This window comes from Varanus komodoensis, unplaced genomic scaffold, assembly GCF_004798865.1.
Source record: "Varanus komodoensis strain SLA01 unplaced genomic scaffold, ASM479886v1 scaffold10, whole genome shotgun sequence".
Classification (NCBI taxonomy): Eukaryota; Metazoa; Chordata; class Lepidosauria; order Squamata; family Varanidae; genus Varanus; species Varanus komodoensis.
The window spans coordinates 22,397,058-22,414,053 of NW_025335269.1; the positions used below are offsets into that span (position 1 = coordinate 22,397,058).

The 16,996-nt window shown below is 41.1% G+C and overlaps 1 protein-coding gene across 1 annotated transcript in view; it reads right to left on the reverse strand.

Annotated features, from left to right (window-relative positions):
• The window catches only part of LOC123016510 (myosin VIIA and Rab interacting protein), a 172,476-nt gene extending 157,227 nt beyond the window's left edge, over positions 1 to 15,249 (reverse strand). The window contains exon 1 of the mRNA XM_044416979.1: positions 14,767 to 15,249. The gene's annotated coding sequence lies outside the window, so the exon portion shown is untranslated. The remainder of the gene's footprint in view (positions 1 to 14,766) is intronic.
• Positions 15,250 to 16,996: the final 1,747 nt, after the last annotated feature.

A 16,996-nucleotide genomic window follows, 5' to 3' on the forward strand; every position in this document is an offset into this window, starting at 1 on the left:
CTTCCACACCGTAAGGACCAGATGAATGTCAAGGACTATTATGCTTGGGTCTAGATCAAGTGAATAGGAGATACAGAGCTGAGTGTCATCTGCTTATTGTTAACATTATACTGGCCACCATTTCTCAATCTTGCCAAGTGGCTCCTTGTAGTCTTGTATGATTTGGGGAGGCAGTAGAAAGTCAGCAGAAAGTGAATGGGGCTAGAAGTATTGTTAAAGACTCAATACCCAGTAGCAATCTTGTTAGACACATCTTTTGCAAGGAAAATTGCAAGGCTATTAGTCCTTATTTCCCTGCTTCCAACCAGAGAGAGGAGAAAGCTAGTCATGAGTTAAAACAAAAATAAAACAGAGGAGGAGATGCCATTTTTTCCAGAGACAGTGTGGGATACACACACAGGAAGAGCGCTGAGTTTTGCACTCTTTAATGTGGGGAAACAAAAAAAGAAAAAAAGCAAGCTAGTCAGACACCTGTGAGAGTGTGGTCTGACAGGCATATCAAAGGAAAGGGGACAGCCCATCCTTACCAGCATGTGTCAAAAGGCAGCAGTGTGCCAGAATAAACACACATCTTCTGACTAGCCAGAGGTCCTCAACGTGCTTCTGATGGACCACTGATGTCCCTGGGCACTGGCTGCCAGTCAGCAATTCCATACTTTGACTGCGCTGACTTAGCCAACCCTTGTATAAAGGTGTCTATTTGGTTATTATTTACAAAACATGCAAGGATGCTCTGTATGAACATAACTGCAAGTACGTATCTACAAAAATGTTCATAAATTGTCAAACTTGTGTCACTAAACTTCCCAAATTCATACAAATCTCTTAAACTCACAGGAATGTTATATTTGCACTAATTTCCCCCATTGACCAGTCCCACTTTATGCAGGAAATCTACAAGAAGCGAGCTAATGTTCAAAGATTCCCAGTAATCTCAAGCACTGGTATTCCTACCTTGCCTTTGCCACCACCTTTTGAGAGCTTCTGGTAAGGAGAGGCTTTCCCTTCCTCCTTGATTTGCTCACACCAACAGCACTTAATTTCCCCCAAAGAAATGCCTTACTAAGCTGTGCTGCATTTGAAGGACCTACATAAGACCATAGTCCACCAATGTAAAAAATGAAGTGCAGCTTTCCAGAAAACAGCAGTTGCCTTTGATCCCAAGATGCCACAACAGTTTACAAATATTAATTATGTCTTAAAGCCACTGTGACTCAAATCCAGAGAGGCCTTTCCAAGATACACAGAAGTAAATTTACTAGAAGGAACAGATTAAAAAGCAGGTGATTAACTTGCATTTCTGAACAGCTTGAAGCAACTTCGCAACAAGAAGTATCTGCTAAGCTTTGCCAAAATGACCTTTTGCAATGAAACCAGTTTAGTATTTAGCCAATAAAGAGCCAACCCCCTCTATTGGAGGTTCCTTTTAATGGCTGTGTGACACAGAACAGCAGTCTAGAACCATGGCAACTAAAAGGAACATCTTACATGACAAGTAGGGCAGGGTTGGAGATGCAAGGGAATTAATGGAAAAAAATAATGCCAGCAGTATTAACAAAATACCTGGGGGTGGGGCGTGGGTCTCATTTCTCCACGTAAAATGTGGGTCACATTTCTCCACTGCTGTGCTCTGAAAGTGCTTCATAATTTTGAAGCAATGGTCCTCCCCATCCCATAATCCTGCTCTTCCCCCAAAACTGAGTAAGCACCCTGGGCAATGCTGAATCATTATCCCTCATGTCTATGAAAGCCTGAATTAGGGCTTCACATTGCTGCCAGAACCCCTATGCTGTGTTATGCTGCAAATGTTGAAAACACAGAGCCCAGCTGACAATCGCAGAGAATGCTGGCATCTGGTCATTGCCTCAGAATACAGAGATAATAACTTAATAGGCACTGTCCATATTCATGACTGCAACTCTATAATTTTGGGCATTCATCAGATCTATGCTAGATTAATTAGACCAGGGTGCATTCAGCACCTGCAATTCAAATGAGGTCTGTGCTGATTTCTGCTAATTCAGATCAGAATAGCAGGTTCACCACTGGTGACACAGGGACTATCCTGCAAAAGCAGTGATAATGCTTAGAAAACTGTTGCCAATCCTGCTTAGATTTATTACTGCATGAACAAACCAGCTCTAGGTATTCTATGCGCCCAATCAAATGTAGGTTGTTTTTTTAAAACCTAGAAATAAGTTTTGACAAAATCGTTTAATTTTATGAACAGTCTAGCTGAAGTCCTGTGAATATTATTATTGAGTAAATGATTATTATTATTTTAACAACAAAAGGTAGCATGTGAAATCCAGAATATATTATCAGTTTTCTCTAAGACTTGAATTCTCAATAGAGTATGATTACATAAAGAAACTCAGATGAGTTTCATAACTGCCCACCCAGAAACAAACCATACAGTGTCTAAATAAAAAGCCACACAAATGAAAAATTGGCAATTGAAATGGTCACATGAAACAAACATGGGAGAGTGTTCCCAGTGAGAACTCCTTGGAGGGAAAACCAACATGAAATATTGAGGCCTTTTTTTTTTTTAAAGTGGCGAAGACAATCTGGTTCCTCTGCTTTCCACCCTTCCCCAAATTGTTCATTTTCTGAAAAATGGAAATATGCTGTTTCCCACAATTTGGGCAAGACAGTATTAAACAAACCTTGTATTTGCATGAAGACTCACTGCAGTACTTAATTTTGCAAAACTAGCTACATTTTGATTATGGAAGGCCCTTCCTCAACCTAAGAAATTATGCTGATTCTATCATATCTCCTTTTGGAGGTGTGCACTTCCCTTGACATTTCTGGGATGATTTTCCAGTGCGGAAGCCTTCAAATTCACCTTCAACAACTTTGCCTTCATATCTTATCAACTTTGTCTAAAACGTGTCTAAAACAGATTCACTACTACACCTTGAGTATCAAAAGGACACCCATTGCTGATGCCATCCAGAGCATAGTTTAACAAACCCTACATTGTTTTCTGTGTCTACAAGTCTGCAGACTTCACTGAGGAAACATTCGAATTGTAACTTCTTTCTTCCTCCTCCTCTTCTGCACTTCCTTCAGAATTATAATGCTGTTTTGTCTAATATAAACATTTAAATTAGCCTTGAAAAACTGATAGCTTAAATTGTTTGACCTCTAATTTAGAAAATAAATCTATTGCTTTGACTCTCCGACTGCTGTATTTCTGTTTGCTATTTCTTCCTCCAAAGTAAACAGCAGACATTAAACTGCCCAATACATGGTTAATTTGACAATGTTTTCACTTAGAATATTCCTTCTCCAAACATATTGCTGTCACTACTTGCAAAGACAAACAAATGTGTTAAATTTATTTCAAAAAAGCCATTATTTCTCTTAAAGGTGCACTTAATAAAAAGTCAGCTAAAACAGTGGTTTTCAGACTGTGATTTCTGCAATGCCACTTTTCCTAGGAGCAAATGGCAGTAGGGACCATGAACTATTATAAAAAAAATCAGAGTAATAACTGGAAAAGATCACTAACAGAATCACAGTGTCAAAATACCACTAAAATAATATTGCAGAAGAACCAGAAATATTACAGGTAGTCTTCAGGTTACGAGTTCTGTTCCTGAGAAAACTGAAATTTGCCTGTAAGTAGAATTTGTATGCAAGCCGGATCACATATAGCTGGCTGTCCACATTCACAGGAATTAGAGATACAGGAACTCAGTGAAACTGGAAAAACCCATACTAGTGTCCAAGCTCACTAGTGCCTCCTCTTCCCAGCAAGGAAATGAAATCTCTTCAGATGGACAAGGCAGGAAGGTATGCTTGGAAGGCCTCCCTCTCTCCCCTTCCGCTTCCTCTCTCTCTCTAAGGTGATGATGATTTTCCGCAGTAATTTTTTAAAAAATTAATAGACCTTATGGGTGTTCATTTATGAGTATGAGTTGCTTGTAACTTGGACATTCATAACTCAAGGACTGCCTGTATTAGAGAAGAATGCCAGAAGAAAATTTGTGTAGCAAGAAAGAATGGATGAGAGTAGAGACTCTCACAGTTGCTAAGCACAGGAAGAAGCCAAAGCAAAACGTGAAAGAAGTGGAATCAGAATCTTGAAAGCAACTTTTCAGTGTCCATCATGTGGAGCAAATAGAACTATTACAATGTCCATTGCGAAGAACAAGTAGAGAACAAGAGGAAAAACGAGAGATGTCTTCCAGAAGATCCAAGAAATCAAAGAGTAATTCAAACCTTGATTAGGAATGCTGAAAGCCCAACAAGATACTGAAAGACCAATCATGTCAACAGAAGAATTATACAACTTTAAGATCAATAATTAAGACATTGAAATTGTGAAAGATTTTGCAAACCATGGCTCAAACGACAATTCAAAGGCTGATTGCAGCCAAGAAATCATTAGACTGAGACTTGGAAGGACAGCGATGCAGGAACTAGTAAAAAAGCTGACAGGAAGAAAATTTATTCATTTGAAACAAGGCAGTGCTGGAGAGTTTTGTGAATACCCTAGACTCACAGAAAGACAAACAAGTGGTTCCAAGATCAAATCAAGCCAGAACTTCCTACGGAAGCAAAAATGCGAAACTCAAGCTGTCATACTTTGGACACATTATGAGGAGTCAAGACATAGTGGAAAGACAATCATGCTAGGAAAAATCGAAGGAAGCAGCGGCGGCGGCGACAGTGGCACCAACCATGAGATAGATCAATTACATAAAAGAAATTACAGTCTTGAGATTGCAAGGCTGTCAAGAAAAGTTCATTTTGGAGGGCTTTGTTCATTGAAGACAACTTGATGGTACATAACAACAACAATCCTGTGCAGAGCTACCCATCTGTATGTTCTGTTTCTATCAACAGAACATGCATGAGGGTGATTTTGTGCAGTGTGTAACCTGATCTTATACAGCCTTACGGGGATGGGATGCAACCGATTTCAATGGTACTTCACAAGAAAATGGACATAGGATTGCAGCCTTAAAGCAAACACACAGTAACAGCTGGTGTGATATATCAGTTACTTTTTAGCTATAAGCTTTTGAATAGCCTTAGGCAATCCTGCCATCTTAAGTAAGAGGCTACTAACAATAGCCTGCCTAACAGCCTACTTTAAGCAATTCTAAGAGTACTTTGTGTGCTGGCTAAAGCTTCATATAAATACTGTATTATTACTACTGCTGCTGCTCAGGATTTCAGTGATTAATACAACCTGAGTCATCATGAGCCAGCATCATAAGCCATAGGCACATAGCTTCTTCATGTGACTGGAAACCCCACACTTCACAAGCTGTGCGCCCAGTACTGGAGTGATAGTATGAGATAGGTCCACACTAATTTTCCTTCACAGGAGTGTTCTAGCAAGTGGCTCCAGTGGAATCAAACTGTACAAAGTCATGCAACTGTGATAGCATACAGCAGAAAATGAGATGTGTAGGCAACCTTCCCTCTACTAGCATTTTATTCAATTCTCCACAAATAAAACAATAATTGAAAGAAGTCCAGAGTCCCACTTCCAAATTATTGCCACTTCACTTCCTTCAATCCTGATTTCTGCCATTTGATTTTACTTTTTCCACTCTTTTCCCACAAACCAACTTTAGTATAGCTTAACGATGTTCATATCTCTATAATTGCATTTTGCTACTTGTTCATTTTTAAACACTGGGTGTGCACATGCACACATGCATTCCAGAATTTTTGATTTCGTTCTAGTATCTTCAAAGTCCCTTTTCTACAATCTTTCTATTATGCTACATAAACAAAATTGTCCAATATCAAGAATACCAATTGTCCACTTAGACTCTTTTTGTCTTTAACTATATAATCTTATTGAAACTACCATTCTCCCAAACACCTATGCAAAACCAATCATGGATTGTATTGTTTCTCCCCCCCACCCATTTTTCCCTTCTTTGTGCATTTTCCCCACAAATATTTTAAAAATCATACGAAGTATTACAAAACATTTTTAAAACCCACAGGCATCTGTTAATAGAAGCGACAAACTGCGACTTCTGCCCTTGATCTTGTGTTAACCCAGATATTACTGGTGAATATCATAAAAGTATGTAGGGAGAAATGTAGGAGAAGAAAAATGCAGAGGAACAGGCAAGCGATCAAATAATCCTTTTAGGGAGGAAATATTCTAAAAATGCCAATGCACAAAAAGCTCCTTTTCCTCACATAGCTTTACATAGTATACCTAACACACAATTTCACATCCAAGAATAAATTGAAATAAACTGTTGTTCTGAGAAGATAAGATCCTGATCATTGGTGTCTACATTTCTTTCATTGGAAGAAACACACTGGAAGCAGTGACAGGTTTCTTTCTGACCAAAGTTTGGTTTCAAACTGTACTACAGAAAGAGGAATTTACAATGTCAAAGGAGATCAAATAAAGTAAAATTTGTTAACTGCCCAGAAGAACTCAAAAATAAAGCCAGGAGTTTGAGCCAGCAGTGGTATAAGGAGACAGGGCACAAAGTGGACAAAAAAGACCGGAGGTGTTTTCAAACAAATCTTTTACTATTCACTTGCCTGGCCTTATTCCATTTATAATCCTCCATGTTTTTCCACTATTCCGTCCATCTGTTTTCTTACTACAGAAAAATCCATTAAGGCCCAGGGAAAGCGACAAAAATTTTCTTATTGGCATCACTGGGAACTGTCCATCTGGAAGCACCCAGAGTCAAGAATTCATAAACTGGTGTTTCCATAAGCTGAGATCAAGCACCTAACATGTACATTAATCTTTTGCAGACAGAAAAAAATAGCCTTCAAGCAATTTTCTGCTGGGAAGTAAATGCAGCATTCTGCAGACTTCCTTCTCTCTCTCTCTCTCTCTCTCTCTCTCCCTCCCTCCCTCCCTCCCTCTCTCTCTCTCTAAAGATGAAATATGTGGAACCAATGCCAAAAAAGATGGTCTCCATTGCAGGTTTCCAGTATAGGACTGGTACAGCCTTACACTGTTATAACTAAGAAAGAAAAAAACAAAATAGTGAACACTGTCTAATGAGCAATCATGATCACAGATTCTCGGAGCTGAAAGGGTAATCAAAAATTCACCTAGTCAAGCCATTGACAAGTAAAGAAAGGTTCTCAATTCAGTATCTCCAACCATTTGACTAAAAGTGGCAAAGACAAAAATGCGCTGTAGAGGGTTCCCATAGGGTCAATGGCCTCAGATGATTTACACAAACAGGTTTAACCTACTACGTTATGAGGAAAGGCAAAATGCAAATCTTAACAAAACCCAGGATAGACCTTCTTTCTTTCTAATTTTGAATGGTTAAATTGTAGTTTACAAAAATAAAATAAAGGAACAAATCAAGTTCATGTCCAACAGTAATAATACTATCCACTAAGTAATCCTTAGATAATTCATCATTCATCTGGTCTCTAGTTATGGCAAGAAAAGGCAGGACCAGCAACAAGAATGGAAGCATACAATCACACAAGAAAGGAATGGGAAGCCTCAAAATCATGCTCAAATCATGCAAGTCTATTTGGAAATACCCTGAATTACAATGCAGATATTATATTTCAATATATGACCTTCTTCAGGACCAACTAAAGCATGTTACTTCTGTTGAAGATAATATGCCAAAATGTATTGGGCATATAGTATTTCCAAATAAATGGTCTTCAAGCATCAATTTGGAACTTCTACGTAGTTTTCAATCTCTGATGCCCAAGCAATATTAAAAGATCAAAACAAAAATTAGAATCATATACCAGGAGGCACCCCAAGCCTGACCTATAAGAGAAGCATCAACATTAGCCATCATTTTTATCAAGATTTAGCTAAATTATTCCATGACTGAGATCACTGCAGGATGTAATTACAAGTTAACTAATTTTAATTTAGCGCCAAATTTGCTTCTACTGAATTAGTTACACTTCATCATTAATAAGCTGGCAAACTTATTTGTGCAGTTCTGTGATTACTTTCAATGTACTTCCATAGCTACATTAATCCCTCTTGCCTTAGTAGTAAGCTGCATTGGTTTGGGGTGCATGTAAAAGCACCTTTAAAAAACTTGTGTACTAATTGTATCTTTTTTCTTAACACATATTCTATAGTATGAAAAAAGGATTGACAAAATGGTGGGAAAATATGGGAGTGTTACAAATGGAAGATGGCAATATCTGACCACCAATCCTAAAATTCTGTGAACGAGACACAGTAATAAAAGCTTCATCTGGAAGAACCTTAAACCTCTGAACACTCAAATCAGCCAAATCAGCAGTGCTGTGCACACACCAGCATTGTTTTTATTGTTTTGACAAATTCCCTTGTTCTATCTTTAGACAGAAAACTAAATCTCACAGAGAAAATTACTTCTCATGTTAGCCCCATTTCCTCACACACAGAAATGTTCCAGGGGTACAGTGTTTACCTGGATTTGCTTGGAAGGAGATCAAGGGAGGCATCTGGCATGTAGTATTTGGTTTTGTAGTATTTGGTTTTATTTGCTAGTAAACACGTTGAGCATGGCTTTACACAGTTTTAAAAACTCCAACAGCAAGTTCAACAGAACTCCAGTGAGAGGCAGCCAGCACCATAAAATGCTTCCGCAATTCAATGAACCCAAGCCTCAGCTCAGCCTTCTTTGTGTCCCTCCAATCTGTTCTAGGAACTGCAGGTGGCGCAGTGGTTTAAACTGCTGTGCTGGTAGATCGAAAGCTCGCCGGTTCAAATCTGCACAACGGGGTGAGTTCCCATTGCTCCATCCCAGCTCCTGCCAACCTTGCAGTTCGAAAGCATGCAAATGCAAGTAGATAAAAAGGTACCACTTTGGTGGGCAGGTAACAGCGTTCCGTGCACTTCGGTGTTTAGTCATGCCGGCCACGTGACCATGGAGACTGTCTGAAGACAAAAGCTGGCTTCCTCGGCTAGGAAACTGAGATGAGCACCGCCCCCTAGAGTCAGGCATGACTGGACTTAATGTCAAGGGGAAACCTTTACCTTTACCTTAATCAGTTCTACTCCCTTCCTCAAAGCTTCAGTTTCTAATGTTTATTTTTAAACAGACCTACATTGCAACATCCTTAGATTAAGGATGTGCGTATCGTTTACATCCTACTCTGTTGTTTTTCTTTTATTCAGAACACTGCAGAGTGCTTCTAACACATCCCCTGAATGTCCCAGGCTGTTAGCATTCCTTTGTATCCTTGATTGTGCCTAACCCACAATCAGTGATAGTCCTGCTTCAGAAATCCAGTAACAAACCCATAACAATATGATACATATATTTAAAACTATAATTGCTAGGTTACAGCTATCAATAAATTTCATGTGATTTTGCCCTGAGGCAACTACTGTTCAAACCAGTTAAAGCTTAGGCTGCCACTGCTCTTAGCTCAATAATGTCTCCTAACTACTGGGCACACTTAACTTTATAATTATATTCTAATCAGCACAGGCTCCCGTTTTAATACCATAATTGCAATCTTATGTATGTAGGGTGCAATGCAATGCCTCCCCCCTTCAATGCACGTAAGTTTCCAAACTTGAAGGCTTACATGCATCCAGTGCATACAACGAGGTGAAATTACAACTATCTTGGTTGCAGTGCATTTCATCTGGGGCCATGTCTGAATACAGCATAAACTGTCAGCCCCACCTCCTCTCCTCCCCAACGCTAATGAAAAAAGCATGCTAAGCACACTTGTAAATGCAGAGTGATTTCTTCCTTAGAACAGTTGTTTCTCATACATACCAACTAAAGATATTCTACATCAGCAATTATGGTTTAGGAATGGATAAGCATTATCTATTATGTCAGAACTGCAGTAAAACTACATCAGTTATCACAAGCAGAGAATCCAGTGCCAAAGCATATGATCAGGAAGTCTATTTACAGAGCTACCCCAAAAACAAGCAAACAAACAAAAATCTAAACTTAAGATCTTCCAGTCCTGTGCATATTGAAACAGTCAGACAAAAGATCACCAAACAATTTGGGAAAAAAACACATATTAAAAGCAGGAAACTAATCCTGATGGTGATGAAAAGCTTTTGTGAAGTCACAAAAAATGACAGTTAGCAGAAATAGTGTGCCTTGCACCAAAGCTTTGACACTGTAAGTCTTTGTTTATTTCGTCTTACATTTTTTAAAAATGTGTCAATGAATTTAAATAAGCATACTCGGAAAACAATGCAACTCCAAATACAGAAACACAAGGAGAACCACTATGAAGCTCTAATCTCACTGAACACAGAGTGTTGCTTCATCATAAGCTCCACCATTAGTCTATGTGATCAAGGGCTATGTGGTGCTCTCCAAATGCTTCAGGTTACAACTTTAAAAATCTCTGGCCATGCTGGGAAGGGGTGATGGGAGTTGTAGTCCAGAAGAAATCACCTGGAGGGCACCCAGCTGTCTACTCTTGTCTGACTGGCAGCAGCTCTCCAGCGGGTTTCACACAGAGGCTACCAGAGATCTCTTTGACTGGGGATACATGCAGAGTTCCACCAATGAGCACTCCAGGGGGCTCTCTGTTCCACACTAGTATATTAACAAACTTTACTAGTGACCTAGTAGTGACTACTACTTCTTTTTTATTATTTGTATATCTACATTTTGCATAACAAGAGGGTTGAGAGTGCTCAAATAGAAAAAATAAATTACTTCTATTGGTCCTTTAACAAGGTCTTATTTTCTACCTTTGCATTGAGCAAGTGGGTGGTCAAAAATCAATCTGTATACCTTTCCACAAGTCTATTCTTTGAACCCTAAGAACAGAACCCTTGTCTCTTCCACAAGGCCTTCAGAGCATCAGAGTAACTAAACCTATTTTTTTAAAAGCTTGGCTTACAACTAGCAGCTACTCTCCTGATTATACCTACATTTTGCTATTGGCAGACATTCAAGAATTATGTTTTCACTAAGATGATTTCTTTGAACAATAATGTATTATGCACACTCTACTTTTCTTTAGCATCAACCATACATCTCTTTTTTATTCAGTGTAAATAAAACAACTGGCCTAAACTTCCTTATTTGTTCATCATACATCATGAAGGTGTGGAACCTGCTTCCTTAGAATACGTGTACAGGATTTTCATCATTTTATTGCCAGAGCAGCCAAGAGTCAATTTTATTTGTAATAAAGTTCTTCCTGAACTTTACATGTTCCCCATTTATCCTCTTTGTCATTTTTGTTCTCTCTTGATTTCTTTATTCATCAGATTTGTATATCACTTTCCACAAAGTTTCAAACTCGTAAATGCAAAATGTCATATCATCAAAACTAAAATAAAGCATAATAACAAAACTACACAATAATAAAAATGCTAATCAGTGGTAAAACCACATGTTCTGTTGTACATGTTCTAGTAAACTGTTTTAACTCCAAGAAATACAGTTTGAGATGGAAGTCATTCCATCAAGAATGTCAGTATGTGACTTCTAAAAAGTATTTCCAAGATAGTCCCCATCGTTGCATCTCAGAGAGCGGCTGTTTTAAAGCAAGCCCAACATGAGTAACATATGTACTAAGATCCTCAAAGCTTAATGCTGCATAGTACTTCAGCTTCAATTGTATGCACATTTGCCTGAGCATCAGCTCTGTTTAACACACTGGAACATCTTCTTGAATGAACAGCCATAGGATTAGGCTTGTTTTCTTTTTAATGAAGATGTTTAAATTTTTACATAATCAGTAAAGAACATACTGAAAAGCTTAATACTGGGAATGCCTGGTCTTTGCCAACAGAAAACCTACCTGGATGTGGCATCTGCGGCTCACTTGCTGAGATGAAAGCGTTACAGGATACAGTTCAATATGACAAAAGTGGATAAAGTCTTGGCGTACAGTTACCATAGTCATAATATGCAGGAAGTGTTCCACTTCCTTTGCTTATCTGTGTAAGGTGCTCTATTGTAACATTCACAATTATCAAACTGGAGTTGCTCCCAACCACTTGTGTCTGGAACCCCAAGGTGAACAACATGTTAGTGTTCTAGGCAGAGAACTGTCAGCAACATGCTTAAGTTTCTAGGAGTTTTCGGGGGACAGCCAGTTTCAGCAAAGTGCTCCCTTGTCCAAAGTAGCCTTTCACTGAGGTTTCAGAGCAACTCCAATGGAAGGCACAGGGCCAGAAAGAAATTCCTGTTAGATCCCTACACCCACAGATGGCTACCTAATATCACCTCTTTATGAGAAAGTAGTGAGGAATACAGAAGCAAACAAAAGAAACAACAGGGCCTGCTCTAGTTGGACTACCCTCACCTTTCACCAACAGATGGAGGGAAAGCAGAGCCATTATACAGCTGTGCTGAATGTTCCCCTATTTTCCCTCTTCCCATTCTATCCCTTAGATTAGATTATCGGTTAGACTGTGAGCCTGCAGGCAAAGCCTGTCTTTCCTTGCTGACTGATTGCAGGCCACTCAAGAAGCTATTTATCTGTTTGTGGAGCAGGATCACAGACCCATGTCACACATGACCTGTGTCAATGGAGATGTGGGTTCTAGATATGGGATGCGTATGCTGCTGTAATAGGGTGCTATATAACACCATCTCCTATGCTCCCTTGGGGTGACATATTTTGCATTTTCCCCTCCCACTTAATTCAAAGGGGAATAAATTATTCCTTGTACAAGAAGAGTTGTACCACTAAAAGGGGTGCAGCTGTGGCCTGGAAGAGAAGCTTCCCTGCGCTGCACACATTCTGTCTATAATTTTCCCCATTTCAGCTGTTCCAGTGGAGTGTCTTTGCCAGCTGAGTGTTCCACTGGTATATCTAAGGTGCTTCACCATCTCATGAAAATAGTGTATCTTGTATTCTTATGGCATAGCACATCTTGTAGTCTTAGTCTTTGGAAGCTACAATGTCAATGAGAATTAAGCCTGTGCCTAAATTTTTCCAGCTGAAATTACTGGGAACTTCAAGCACTTGACTTCATCTGAATTACAGCCTTGTATTCCTGTTTTTGTTGAAACAAAGGGTTTTTGGTGCATCCATTACAAATCCAACATCCAATTTGGAAAATGAAAGATAAATGAGCTTTTAAAATCCATATACAGCATATTCATCACCATAATTCCCTTAGGCATGGTTATGTTCCCTGGGATATTCTTAACAGCACAGCTGCATTTTAAAGCATTTTGTTTTATTTTGTGTTCTAATTGGTTACTTAAAAAATACACCTCAGCATAATGACAGTTTCCTTTAATTAATTTGCCTAAAACAAAGTTAACTTCTAACAGATGGTATTTTCTTTTATAATTACAATGTACTGTCCTTAAATTAACGTTATAGAAACACATGCTCTTTCAGTGCTTCTGAAAGGTGTTGCTGCATTTGCTAGAAGAAAGAATACAGTGTGGCAATATCACATATATCCTATAGCTGGCGTGAAACAAATACCGTTGCTTTCTAATAAGGAATAATAGATGCAATTATTTGTGTTCAGATAATGAAGTTTTAATAAATCTGCCAAGCCATTCAAGCAGCTGGCTGCTAATCCAAACTAAATTAATCTGATTAGTGTTCCAATGCACATAAATCAAATTAGTGGAAAGGGATAGTTTCTTCCAGCAGGTCTGCTTTTTTTACACATAAAAAGAAGAATTTAGGTGTGCTGGAATTGTAACTTTACTATCAGTCGTAAAACTATCTTCATTTTAATTATAGCAAATACCAAGATAAAACCAACTATGCTTTCGGGAGTATTTGGTCTTTGGCAGTGAACAGTGATATTCACACACGGATGCATGTGCACAGATGCACGTGCATGCACACACACACACATTAATCAGCACGGGGAAATACAAGAATAAGGAAAAATATATACAACAGCTAGCAAGACAGTAACTTACCGAAAATAATGGATCACCACCTTGAATCTTTAGGCTAACAAAGACAGTGCACACTTACTGGAGAGTAACCCCTGTTGATCTTGATGGGACCTATTTCCAACTAAACATGCAAAGGACTGGACCGCACAGCTTTAAAAGCAATCCAAGCCCTTTCTCTTTTTAAACCTTCATCATCTTTCCTTGCTCCATCACCTTCCCCTGACCTAAAAATATACTCCCTCTCCCCATGTAGCCACTTCCTCGATTCTGCTTAGAAACCTCAATTCTATCATTCAGCACCTAGCAAAGGCTTTGCCTGCAAGGGCACACGCCACACCGAAGCCAAACTCTAAGCATCTGCGGGAAGGTGATCTCGCAGTGGATCAAGCCATGCAGCCTATTCCACCTCAATTTTCCTCTAGTAATCGGGCACTCGATTTTCGCACCAAAGCCCACAATGGTCTGCTTTGCTTGCACCAGCTCGAATACTTGGCACCAGGAGAAGCTGTTCAGAGCCCCGAAAGGCACACTTCAGCAGAGCCCAGGTGAGCAATTGCATCAGCACCACCATCCAGACGGATACACACATTTCGCCTTCCCCTGCAGCGGCGGCACGCACCGCAATAAAGGAGACTGGCAAGCAAGCAATGAGGTGGTGGACAATTGTCAGCGCTCGCACTCAGCCTGGTAATGCGAGAGAGATGCAGCAAAATGGAAGCATGCGCGCAACTTCGTGGATCAATTCTTCCCACCTCGCCTCAGCCCTGGGGCGGGGGGGGGGGCAGCTTTCTTCGGCCACTACTCCAGAGGCTGCAGAGAAAAGCTGGGTCAACAAGTCGTTTCCACTCTCCCCCGCACCACCAACCCCTGCATGCCAAAGTAGCGGTGGGACACCTTGAGCTGCTTGTTATTTTCGGGCACCAAACTCCCAAGAGGGGAGGGGGAGAAGACTCACCTCTAGCCTTTGCAGCTGCGCGCACCACTATCTCCCGGAGCCCAAACCGCAGAGGAGCTGGAGTGCCCAGAGACGCGATCCGTCCAGCTCAAAGCAACTGTCCCGAAAGGAGACCAGCCGCTCCTTCCTCTGCACTAGCCTCGGAAGCTGTCAAGAGGACGGGGACAGCCGTCTCACCCTTCCCTGGCTCGAGTCAGGCTCGTCCTTCTTCACCAGCGCCTTCAGGCTGCCACGCCGCCCAGCAAAGGCAGAACGGTGGCGGCGACGGAGGAGACGATAGCGCCTGAGGCTGAGGCTGCCCCTGCCACCCCTTTCCGCCCTCGGTGCCCTCTTCTTTCCTTGCTGCTGCTACTGCTGCTGCCGCTGCCGCCTCCCGCTGCTGGCGGCCTGGCCGGGACGCCAGCCGGCCAATCAGAATCCAGCCGTGGGTCCGGCGAGAGGGTAGGTGGATGGAGAACGAGGAAATAGGGAGAGCGAGCGGGAGAGCGCGCGTCGGCTTGGCCGATGCCTCCAACGAGCCGCGAGGGTCTCGCTCCGCCGCTCCGAAGAAGCGAGCCTGGGAGAGCCGGAGCGCACGCGCGGACAGGCGTCCGCGCGCGCCAGAAAGGCCAGGTCGTGCCGCCCGCGCGCGCGCGCGTGAGCGCGCCTTCCCTTTCTCCTTCCCTGATGGCGCGCCCGTTGCAGCCGCGGCTGCCAGCCGGGTTTGAGGCGGAGGAGTAAGAGAAAAAGCAAGGGCATAGTTTAGAAGCCGTGGGAAGAAATGCGGCTGCCGTCCTTCAGGAGAAAACGGCTCCCTGTGTTCTTCACCAAGGGAAGCAAGGGGGTGGGATTTAAGTTAAAACACGTTCTTACTTCGAACTCTAGCCCAGAAACACGTTTGAATGTGCTGCAAAGCTCTAACAAGGGGAGAAGTGCTACTGAGCATAGTCAGAGTGGCATTTTCTCGTCATGGATTAACTGTAGGCTGTCCACACGCATTAGGGGTTAAGGGGTTAACCATTGGGGTTTCCATTGCAAAGGAAAGGAATTACCTTCATACAGCTCCTTGCATTCTCAGTTTACAAATTAAGCCATGGGAAGGGATAGCCTGTCAGTATGGGTGGGATGGAAAAAGTGGGTAGGGAGACTTTTTTCCTCGTGATTCTAGAACCTAGGTTCATTCCTTGGAACTAATTGGTGGGAGATTCAGGACGAATAACAAGAAATGCTTCTTCCCACAGCACACACTGTGAATAATTCACTTCCATAAGATGTAGTGATGGGCAACAATTTGGATGGCTTGAAAAGGAGATTGGATAAATTCAGGGAGGAGAAGGCTATCAATGGCTACTAGTCATGATGGTTGTATTTTGCCTCCAGTATCAGAGAGAGAGTGCCTATGTACACTAGTTGCACTAGGAACACAACCAGGGAGGTGTTATTGCACTCATACTTGTGCATTTTCAACAGCCAACTTGTTGATCACTGTGTGAACAATGGACTAAATGGATCTTGGTCTGATCCAGCACATTCTTATATATGTTAAATTATATAGTCCTTTTCTCCCAAGGAGTCTTATAATACAGAATCAAAAACAACAACAAAACCTCTTATCCAAATAGCACTTTTAACACATTAAGACAGGCAGGACAGGTTGCCACCCTTTTAATTTCTGAAATAATAAATGACATTTATCCTTCCTTATAATTTCTGAAGCTCAATGCCTGCATGTTATCCTTTCATGCTTACCAGATATGCTGCACACCGATGGCAAGTGACTATTAAGTGGAGCTTGCTAGGGGCAGGCTCCTAGCACCAGAGCTGGCAGTCTCATAGAGAGAGAAAAGAAAAATTTGGAATAGTGTTTTTCTTTAAAAAAAAAAAATAATAATAAGGTCAAGGAAGAACCATTTGATCAGGCTGTACTGAGGGAGATGAGAATGTGAAGCAGGAAAGCCCTGGGGAAAGATGTGATTTCCCCCTTCTCCCTCTTCATTACTTTTCCCTTGTGTGTCCCTTGGACTGCAAGGCGATCAAACCAGTCAGTCCTAGAGGAGATCAACCCTGACTGCTCTTTAGAAGGCCAGATATTGAAGATGAAACTGAAATACTTTGGCCACCTAATGAGAAGGAAGGACTCACTGGAGAAGAGCCTAATGCTGGGAACAATTGATGGCAAAAGAAGAAGGGGACGGCAGAGGATGAGGTGGCTGGATGGAGTCACTGAAGCAGTCAGCATGAGCTTAGGTGG